Source organism: Elephantulus edwardii, unplaced genomic scaffold, assembly GCF_000299155.1.
Source record: "Elephantulus edwardii isolate Elephantulus edwardi_28Jun2011 unplaced genomic scaffold, EleEdw1.0 scaffold00015, whole genome shotgun sequence".
In the NCBI taxonomy this organism is placed as follows: Eukaryota; Metazoa; Chordata; class Mammalia; order Macroscelidea; family Macroscelididae; genus Elephantulus; species Elephantulus edwardii.
The window spans coordinates 5555300-5567066 of record NW_006399765.1 but is presented as its reverse complement, the minus strand read 5'-3'; positions in this window follow the sequence as shown (position 1 = coordinate 5567066).

Below are 11767 nucleotides of genomic sequence, written 5' to 3'. Positions count from 1 at the left end.
CACACACACACACACACACACACACACGCCCACCGCCCACGCCCCCTGCTCTCTCCTCTCCAACTTTCTTCTTTCTGGCACTGAGATGAGGACTAGGGCCTAAAGGAGGAAAGAGGTCCCCTGACTAGGCCTGACCTTGGCCTTGCCACTGTTTTGCTGACAAAACCAATCCATACCCCTCCCTATATCCTGAGTTCTTCACGTGAGATGCTACCAGGAGCAGGACCCTTTGGGAGGAACAGAAAACCCTGACTTTGAAAAAGTTAGATTCTAATCCTAACTGGTAAGTTTCTGGCTGTGAAAACCTTACCCCTCCCTGAGCCTCAGTTTCCCACTCTGTAAAATGGGATGAGAGCCTAGAAGGCTGTTGTCCAGCTCAAACAAACTCGTGGGCAGGAGAGGGCTTTGGAAACAAGCCTGGGCCCAGCAGGATCCTGCCCTTCCCTGTAAGGAGGCCCACAGCCCCCCCCCATGCTGCCTGGTCTGCCTGCCCTTCTCAGCCCTGGCTGTGCTCTTGCCTCAGCCCCTCCACCCACTTCCCAATCTGTGCAGGCCACATGGGGCTCAGCTGCAGAGGGGCACCCCTCTGGGTTGCTGTGAGCTTCAAAGACTACAGGAAGTTAAGTACCTCACCCTGGGGCAGAGCCTTGTTGAGGCAGGTGGGCCTGGTTGAGAAGGGGGGCTGGTGCAGCGACAGGAGGGGTTCAGCTGCAGCACTCCTGGGTGCCTGCTGGCCTCAGAGGCTCAAATCAGTTTCCTCTGTGCTACTGAGAGGGCAGAGGCCACAGGAAGGGGGTGATGTAGGTGATCCCCTGACAGAGAGGAAGAGGGACCTTCACCCCTGTTAAATGGGGGAGGCAGGGGTGTAGAACTGCATGATAAGAGGGAAGAGAGAGAAGTCCCACAGACTTCTCAGGGCCAAGTATGGGGACACTGAGACAGAGACCCTAAGAACATGGAGCCTGAAGCCCACCTTCCCCACCTTCACCCACAGTCCAGCACAGGACCAGACATAGCAGGTTACTCTGACTTTGGACTGCAGGTGAGGAGTGGAGGACCCAGGTACAGGATGTTGAGGTGCTGAGAGGCTAGCAGCCAGCAGAGGCGATCAGTTCACCCCAGGGCACCCATCAGCCTGGAATTCACAGCCTGTCACCTCTCACTGGTGTACCCATGTCTTCTGGGCTGTCCTCACTGCACCCCACCCAGAGCCATGCCAGAAAAATGTGGCCTCCCTGGCCTGGACACACAGCCCCATCTCATCTCCTATTTTATTCCAACATCAGAGAAAATTTATTTTATTTTTTTAATTTATTTTTTCCTCTCTTCTAGATTGTGGTGAGGGGCCAGAAAAAAGACAGGTTGGCTTCACAGAAATGCAGAGATGGGGCAGCAAGGGAAGACCCGACCCCTCCTGGGATTGGCAGGGTGTCACCAGCAATGACAAAAGCCCATGGGCCTGTCCTTCTCCTGCAGTACTAAAGAGAAGAGGGGCACCTCAAAAACATGCATGGAAGTCCCTCTTCATGGAGGACTCAGGGGAGACCCTCAGAGCCTCCGAGTGATGCTGAAGGACACAGGGGTCCCCAGGTTCTGCGAGATGGACTCAGACACTGGAGACTGGGCTGAGAGGTTGAACTGGGCCATGGAGACTGAGCAGGGCCTCACTAGGAGACAAGGCTAGAGCTTTAGGGAGGAGGACAAGGCCGAGGTGGAGAGGGAGACCGAGAGCAAGGAGGCTGTGGGTATGCTGGAGCTGAGGACAGACGGGACCTGCTCCCTGGCGTGCTCCAGGCCCTTCCTGAAGTAGTGGGACAAGGTGACGGTGCGCTGGCCTGGCTGGTCTCCAACCTTAACTACCATGGAAAAGTCAGGCTGTTGAGTGGGCTTCAGTTCATTGAAGTGCAGGCTTTGGTAGACTGGAGGCGAGATCTGTTGAGAAGTATGAGGGAGAGGCCTATAAGAGCCAAAGGCCCAGGGCCAGGAGCACGGAGAATAGGTCAAGGCAAGCCCTCTCTTCCTTCAACAAAGCCCTAAAGTCCTGCCAACTGAAAGAAGTCTCAAGACACCAAGTTACCACTAACAAACAGCCTGTGAGACCCACCAAGCTCACTCACGCCAGGCCTACCCTGTGCCCCTTCTCTCACACATGCTCATCTGGTGTTCACGAAACCTGGGAGGTTGACACCAGGATCATCTTAGAACAAGGCCTCCAGTGGCCCGAGTGGGGGACCAGGGGTGCCGTGTTCCCCATATTCTCTGCGAACACCACCAAGCCTGGATGAAGGCTTTTCTATGAAAGGGGCAGGAATGCTGAGTGAGCACCCCCTCCCCACAACCCTCTCGCCAGCGGGGACTGAGCAGTCCTCCAAGGAGGTCGTTGCTTGGGCACCATCTCACTTATTCCAAGCCACGATCTTTTCAATTACTTCCTATGTATCTGTAAATTGGACAATGAATAACAGGAGAAAAATAGGTGCCTTTGAGCTGTGCTGTTGGAGAAGAATATTGACCACCCTGTGGACTGCCATCAGAACAAAGAAATCTATCCTGGAGGAAACCAGGGTGCCCATTAGAGGCAAAGATGGTGAAATGCTGGCTCATTTACTTGGGGCATATTTTCAGGAGGAACCAGTCCTTGGAGAGGGCTAACATGCTGGGAAAGATGGAGGGTCGGCGAAAGACAGGAAGACTTTCAACACGAAGGACTGACACAGCATTACGTGGGCTTGAGCAGAGAGATCATGAGGCTAGTGCAGGACGGAGCAGGGTTTAGACCTGTGGCTCACAGGGTGATTACGGGTTACAGTTGATTTGATGGCATGTCATGCCATCTCCACCACCGGGGAAGTGTGGAGACCTCCCGTAACTCCTCTATGGAGCACAAGTAAACAAGTGGGAGATGATGGGAACTGTCCAGGGAAACTCAGAGGCGGGCTCCAACTTCCGTCCTTCCAAAGCCCCCCGTTCTGTTTTTCACATCCCAAGGACATCCACTCTCCTTCCATTCAATCATTCCTTGCTTGTTGCATGCCTTGTACCATGAGACCCTGTGTCAGCTCTCGGGTAGCCCACAGCAGTGGAAAGGCAGGCATTTGGTACACCGATAAGCACACGAAGAGCTGCAGACTGTATTAAGTGCTTTGAAAGCTACAGCAAGAGGCCAGACGCAAGGAGGACCTATTCCCACAGGCCCAACGAGGTTTCTCCCCGAGAACAAATCCATGGCCTAAATCAGGGCCTTGTCAAACCAGCCAACCAACCAGCCAACCAGAGCAGCTGCTACATTCCAGAACTGTCTGTAGCCCAGAACCCCGAGAAAGGTTGGCTGTTCTGGCCAGCCCTACTCAGGAACCATGTGGGCACAGAGGGCAGCCACATGTGTGGGTGGCTATGCACCCGCCGGCATCTTGGGGAGTCCCTGACTCCATCTCACCTGCTGCTTCATGAAGCTGGCATGCTGCATGTCGGGGAACAGGAGCTCAGGACTCCGCGAGCGCTCCTTGGGCTTGTATGCTCCTCCTAAGACTTTGCTCACCTGCAGGAGTCACAGGCCTGGGTGAGGGCTCAGGGTTGAGACCTGGGGGGCCCACCCCTGCGTCTCCCACCCAGTCTAACCTGCTTGTCCTTGGACTCCCACTTGTGCCAGCTGTTCTCAACGTCTTCTGGGGAGTACTCTCGAGGCCAAGGGGACACGGAGGCCATCTTCCGCAGCTTGGCCCAGGTTTCTGCCACCGTGCCCACCTTGCCGTGCAGCAGATTTAACAGCACCACCTGCTCCCGCTGCTGCTGTGCCAGGACCTCGGCGAGATCCTGCTCCTCCCTGCAGTGAGATGCCCTTCACCAAATGTCCACCCTCTCAGGAGGCAGGATGACCTTCACAAGAGCTCCCCCCACCCCATACACACACCCGAGTCTTTCCAAGGTTCTCATCCCTCTGCCATGGCCACATTATCTAGGGCCCATCACTGAGCAAAAAGTTCAACTGCATTCAGCAAAGCCTTTGAGCTGTGGTGTTGGAGAAGAGTATAGAACATCCCGTGGACTGCCAAAAGACAAAGAGATGCCCTGGAGAAAGTGCTGCCGGAGTGCTCAGAGGCAAGGCTGGCAAAGCTTCATCTCACACACTGGGGGCAGCTGTCAGGAGGGGCTACTCCTTGGAAAGGGCCATCATGCTTGGAAAGGTCGAGAGTCAGGAAAGGAGAGGAAGATTCTCAACAAGACAGACTGACACAGTGGCTGTAACAGTGGGCTTAAGTATGTGAGGATGGCACAGGATAGGGCAGGGTTCAGATTTGTTATTCATAGGGTTGCTATGTCTCAACTTGATGGCACCTAACAACAATAACAACATTGAGCTAGTTTTCATTAAGTCCTGTGACCACTCTACTCCCTGGAGGCCCGACAATCCCTTCTAACTGTCTACTCATTTGGGCCTCAACTAGACCTCACCTTAGTGAATATTTAAATACTGTCTCCCTTCTAGGAAGTTCTACCTCTAACTTGTTTGATCTCCCACTACAGGACTGCCAAGATGTATCCCTAACAGAAAGAATAGGAACCACAAACACACTATGAGTGGGTGCCTGGGAAACTCCTACTTATACATCAAAGCCCAACTCTATAATTTCTTCTCTCATGAAGTGTTCTTTACTTGATTCACCCAATTAGGTGGACTGTCCTCTGAGTCATCCCTGTTTTCAATACTTTCATCACTTTTATCACAGAGAACTATACCTGTCAGTAATTTGTACCTCACATCTGTAAGTGGACAGTGACTTTACTGAGGTAGACCAGGTGTCTGGTTCATACTAGCTCTCTAGAATCTAGCATAGGGTCTGTCAGTCAGCAAGACCTCAAAATTTTATAAATGATATTTTAATGACAGTTTATAAAGAATTTGGATTTCTATTCATTTATTGTTACACATTTTCCACCCTGCCCACCCGCTCCCCCAGTTCATTTTTCTCTTTGAGAAAAAAAAAATCTTTCATTGTGGTATAATTACACACCCCCACCCCAGTCCACTTTACTATGCAGCTCTTATTCTGGACTGCTGTCAAGCAAATAATAATCATATATTCCTTTTAAGCAGTTCTTTCCTTCATCTGTTTCAATGCAGTGTGCATTATTTATTCCCTCTTTTCTTAGTTTGCCCTCAAGCCCGATGTCAGTCCTGTTTTAAAACAGTGGTACTATGCAGTATTCTTCCTTTTGTGACTGAGATATTTCACTCAGCATTTTGTCCTCCAGGGTCACCCATAATGAATCAATATTTGGGGCTTGGTCAGGGATGAGGGTGTTGCGTGGGTTTTGGAGGAAACTATAAACAAAGGCACAAATAGCGAACAGATGAATAGCACTGGTGTCTCCTTGGTAGTCAGTCTTGGGAAGGCGCCTCTGGCTACTTAGGAATGGCCTCTGCAGCAAAAACTTTCCTGGCAAATCTGAGATTGGCTCTGAGGCAGGATCCAATCTAAGATCTGGGGTTAGTATCTTCCCGTCTTTCACTATTCAATCTTTCAACTGAGATGAGGTAGAACAAGGCATTAGGCCCTGAAACCACAGTTGCCATCAGGGAAGGAAAGTGGCCCTACTGTCTGGCCTTGTGAAGTGACTCGCCCACCAAGCCAGGACCACCCAGCCCAGGGGCAGGCTTTCTGAGACCTGGCAAATTCTCAGTAGCTCCCCCTTCAGGACAGAGAAGACCAGGTTGGCCATGAGAACTCACTTAAGCTCTGTCTGGGAGACCTTCTGAGAAGCAGTCAAGACGTCACTCTTCTCCTCTTGTTCAACATGCCCATCCAGCTGGAGATCCTGCAGTCGGCTCCAGACATTCAGGCCAAACGTCCCTGTCATTGAACCAGAACCTGCTCAATAAAAAAAGACTGGCACACCCCACCCCGTCTGCCCTCACCCTTTATCCACAAGAGACAGCCAGGCCTAGCCACATAGCCAGCCACATATTGAGTGCCCCCATCACAGCAGGCACTCAGTAATATCTGGAGGTGTCTGCCCCAAGGCTCAGAATGTACATGGAGCAGAGGCCTACAGTCTCCAGCCCCAAGTGTAGGGTGAAGTGGGGAGAGGAACCATGGGAAAATCTGAACGATCCTGTCGAGTTTCAAGTATGTGCATAAAATGCAATGATACATAACACAACCTGACAGGATTTGTGTTTATTTTCTCCTATGTGCTTGGTCCAGGGGTTAGAAAGTAGGTAGCAAGAATAGAGAAGCAGGAGTCTTACTTGCATGCAGGGTAGAGTCAATACTGACAGGTCACTTTCCTGCTGCTAAATTGTCTTTAAAAAGATATGTGACAAATTGTATTTTTAAAGTCATTGGAGAGCTGTCAGAGCAAAGAAAAGAGAACAGGACGAGCCAGAACTACAGAGAAGGGAGAGTTCTTCCTGAGATGGACCAAGACCAGGACCAGTTTTCTTGGTTGGGAGAATTACTGAGTGACAGTCCCATTGGCCTAGTCTCATAACTCGTTATGGAGGAAGGATAGGAAATCTCCTCCTGTGTGATTAACTACCCCTGAAAACCCACTGGAGGGTCATCTGTGAACCAGCTCCAACTTGACAGTACACAACAACAACAGGACCTTACCAAGTGCAAGAGAGCACTGCCATTATGCCAAAGTCTCAGGAAGAAGACTTCAGAGACATTCTCAAAGGCCCACAGAGCCTTCCTCAAGCACAAGGGTCAGCTGAAGAAAGCATTTGGGGCCTATAAGCTGAAGAGAACCTCTCCAAAGTAATTTATGACAACATCTATGGCTTTATGGTAAGTCTTCTAAGACCAGAGCAAGGCAGAGGGGGGAAATAAGTCTTTTGAAGAGCAAAAAGTGAGGGGAGGAAATTTTTAAAAACCCAAAGAGAACTCCCTACAGCATGATTTTTCTTTAGTTCATTAGCAAGGTGAATTGTTCTTCAAATATTAAACTAACCTTGCATCTGGGATGAATCACTTGTTATTATTTTAATATATTATTGGATTTTATCTGCTAAAATTTTGTAAAGAACTTCTGCATATGTTCATGAAAAACTATTATTTATAGTTTTCTTTCCTTATAATGCCTCTGCATGGTTTTCATATCAAGCAGTTTTATTAGTGGAAAGTTATCCCCTCTTTTTTGATTTTTTGGGAGAGCTTCTGAAGACTTGATCTGGTTTCTTCCTCAGATACATGGTGGCATTCACCAGTGTCTTCATCCAAATCTGGAGTATCATTTGTGGGAATGTTTCTATTTATTTCTTTGATATTTAAGTCATGGAGTTTTTTCCCTTGAATAGCTTTAGTAGAGAAGTCTATTTCATAGAAATTCTCATGCAAAATAATTGTATGAATTGTTAATTACTATCCTTTCAGCATCTATACATAATTTGTCACCACTCTTAATTCTGTTGCTGCAAATTTCTTTCTCTCTCTTTTCCCTTGTCAGTCTGGCTAGAAGTTTATCAGTTTAACTGATCTTTTTTTAAAAAAAAAAAAACAAACCTGTTCTCCATTTCATTAATTTCCCTTTTGATCTGTATTATGGCCTTTCTTTCTACTTACTTTGTGCTCAATTCACTCACCCTCCCACCTTACTTCCTAAAGTAAAAATTGCAGTCAATTATTTAATCTATCTTCTTTTCTCAAAATAGTATTTTATTGTGGTTTTGGCAGAAGAATACACAACAAAACAAGTTTCCAGTCAACAATTTCTACATATACTGTTCAGCAATATTGGTTACATTTTTCACATGATGTCACCAGTCCCATGAACTGGTCTCATAACTCCTCTGTGCTTTAGAGGATGTGTTGACCAACCATATAGATGGCTTTTTAAAAATGCACAGTACTCCAGGATGCTAATCACTACTTTATAGGCTAAACTGCTTTTTAACTAAAAGGTGACTTGATGTGACAGCTTCAGTTCAAGGCTTAAAGAATCAATATCTCCGGGCTAATAGTTTATCCTGATCCCTCCTGTCTCCAGGGTTCACTGTATTGAGATTTTTTTATTTGAAATTATGAAACTTTCTCCTTTTTTTTCTTTCTTTTTTTTTAAACTTTCTCCTTTTTCACATAGGCCTTTAGAGTTTATAAATTTTCAAAATTTTCACCTCACTTCTACATTAGTGACAGTCCATAAATGTTGAAACACTGTGTTTGGGGGCTTCATTCAGCTCAAAATACTTTCTTATTCATTCTGAATTTCTTTTTTGATCCATGGATATTATAGAAGAATGTTGTTTAGTGTTAAAAGATTTTTTAAAGCTCTTTCTGTTATGATTATTAAAACAATTATACTGGGGTCAGAGAATATACTTTCTATGTTTTAAAACCTTTTAAAATAATTGAATCTTGTTTTATGGCCAGAATGTGGTCTGTCTTGATCTCAGTATGCTTGAAAAGGAAGTATATTTATAATGATGATCCATAAATGTCATTTAGGTGAAAGTGCTGTTCAAATTTTCTATAACATTAATAATTTCCTATATACTTGTTCCATCAATTTTTGATAGAACATTATTAACAGCTCTGATTATAATTGTGTAATTTTTTTTATTCTTTTTAGTGTGTATACCATCAAATTGGATCTGACTGGTAAAGAAGAAGATTGCCCCTCCTTCTCCAGCAGAGCATCTGGTGGATTCGAACCACGTAACTTTGGGATTGCAGTGCAGCTTCTTGCCACTAGGCCACCAGCACACCCTAAAGTATTTTTTAAGGGGGGGGGGGAGACCATTCCAAGTGCTACTGAGGATGCATCACCACTTCAACTTTACTATAATATATGTGGGAATGAGAAGTAGCACAATCACAGTGGAAAATAGTTTGACAATTTCTTATTAAATTAAAATGTAGTTAACAGGCAAATCATCCATTCTACTCCTACACAAGCCCAAATATTTAGAACCCGATTATTAATACTCAGCCCAAATTAGAAATGATCCAATGATCTTAACTGGTGACTAGATCAACAAATTGGGTGATAGCCAAACAATGGAATAATATTTCTAAAAAGAAAACCAACACAAATAACAGATACACACAACATAGATAATCTAATACCCATTATACTAAAGTGAACATGGTGAGACTAAAAAGGCTATTTTAGTCTACTTATAGTAAATTGTACTTTGTTGTTGTTGTGTACTGTAGAGTCAGAGCCAACCCATAGCTGACCCTCCAGAGGGTTTTCAGAGCCAGTTAATCATATAGGAGGAGACTACCCATTCTTCTCCACGGAGCAGCTGGTGGCCTCGACCTGCATGCCTATGGTATTGCAGTTCAGTGTCTTGCCACTAAGCCACCAGAGCTCCCTTTATTATATTTTATTATACTTTAGTAAGTCTAATTATTTAAACAATAAAGCTTCTAAAAGATGCCACAGGAGAATATTTATAGAACAAAGATTTTTTTTAGGATATAAAGAGCAGGAACCATAAAAGACAAGGCTGATAAAATAGATTACACTGAAGGACTTCTGCTCGTCAAAAAGACATCACTAAAAAACAAAACCAAAAAAAGACATCACTAAAAATAAAAATAAGTAACATAATTGAAGAAGAAATCTTTCAAATATAAAACCAACAAAGAACTCACAACCAAAAATCATAAATAACTTCTTAGATCCAAAAGAAAAAGAACTCAGTAGAAAAGGGGGCAAAATACTTGAACAACCATTTAACAAAAGAATATATAGCCAAATGGTCAATAAACATATCAACAGATGTTCAATCTCGCAGTTGTCAGGGACATGCAAGTGGAAACAACAGTGAGATGTCACTATACACCATATGCTATGATCAGCAATTCCATTCCTAAATATGTACCCAGAAGAAATGTATGCCTTTTTTAACCAAAAGATATTGTATCGTACTGTATCTTATCATATCGTATCATTCACAGCATATTTATAGCCATAAACCAGAAACAACTCCAATTCCCAAGAGTAGTAATACATAACAGTATATCACATGATAGAATCTAATTCCACATTGAGAATTAATTAACAACCTCAGTTAACAAGTGGATTCATTTCACATGCATAGTAGTGTGCAGTAATGCTGAGAAGGAAACACAAACAACAACCTATTGCATGATTCCATTGCTACCAAGTCCAAAAATAGGCAAAACCAATCTATGGGCTTTCAAGTCTGGATGCTAAAAAAGCTCAATTCACATCAAATTGGAATTGACTCATAGCTGACCCTCCAGCAGATTTCTGGAGGCCATAAGTCATACAGGAGGAAGGAGACTGTCCATCTTTCTCTCACAGAGCTTTGAGTTTTTGGTTTAGCAGAACAACTCTCTATGGTCCACACCACCAGCGCTCAAAAGGTCAGGATAGTAGCTACTTCTGCAGAGGGGCTAGGTAATGCTGTGGGGGGAGTGTATGTGGGGAGCCCCTAGGAATCTGGTAATGTCAGTTTCTTGACATGGATGGAGGCTTTATGAGACTATATTTTGTTGTTGTTGTTGTTGTTGTTGTTGTTGTTATGTGCTGTCAAGTCACTTGCAACTCAGAGTGACCCTATATGTACCACACCCCTGAAATTTGCTCTATCCTGTGCCAACTTCACTGTCTTTGACACACATACCCTCATTACCGCAGTCACTGAATCAATCCATCTCATCAATGGTCTCCCTCTCTTTCTCCATCCCTCTCCCCTTCCAAACATGACATCCCTCCCCACGATCCCTCTTTGCAGCATGCCTAAATTTTGTCAGACGAATTCTCAGAGTCCTTGCCTCCAAGGAGCAGCCTGGCTTCACCCTCTCTAGGACATGTTTACTTCCTGAAAATCACCACCTGTACACTTCTGGCTTATGTACTTTTCTTTATATATGTTATACTGAAACATGTATATATATGTTTCTAAATAGACAGGAATATAGCTTTTTCTAGGATTTGCAAAGATACACAAAGGGAAATGATGCTGGGTGGATGGGTGAGTGGATGACAGAAAGCTGGATGGATGAATGGGCCAAGTGCTGCTGAATGGACACACTGAGGAATAATTTTTTATCAAGGATGCATGTCATGGTCCAAATTCCCCTCCCTCTCTGGATAAGATTCATGCCATCTTACATTCTATCAGGGACAGGAAACACATTGGGGCACAGCTGAGCTTCAGCAAGACCCATACCAATAGCTTCACCATAAACTCTCCAAGCCTTGACGTTCTGGTCCAAGCCAGCACTGAGGACCATCTGGAAGCTGTCCACATACAGGATGTCAGCTATTCCCTCCAAATGGCCCTTCCAGGTAATGATAATCTTGGGAGGAGTCAGTGAAATGGTTTGGCCATCCACGACCTATAGGAGGACAGCAGAAGAGAACTACTTATACTCAGACCACTGTCAGGGTTCATCAGAAAGGCCTGATTCTGGGACTGCATGCAGTAGAGCCAAGTGAAAGGGCTCTGGGACTTGGGCCAGGGTTTTCATTCTGGACACATTTCACATTAACTTACTGGAGACCTTAGGTAGATCCTGGCCCTCCTCTGGGCCTTCTATATTGTCTGTTGTGCTCTTGTGCACATTATTTCACTTGAATTTTAGAGCAATCTTACAAGATGTAGATGACTCTCTCTACTTCCCACTGTACAGGTGAGAAGTAAGGGTCAGAGATGTTCAGTAATGGTTCCAAGACCACACAACTAGGAAGTTATGGGATCAGGTCATTCTTGCTTTCTATTCAGTTGAGCATTGGGGGCTAACTAGGGAGCCTTAGGGGATAATACATCACATTTTTGGTGTAGTTA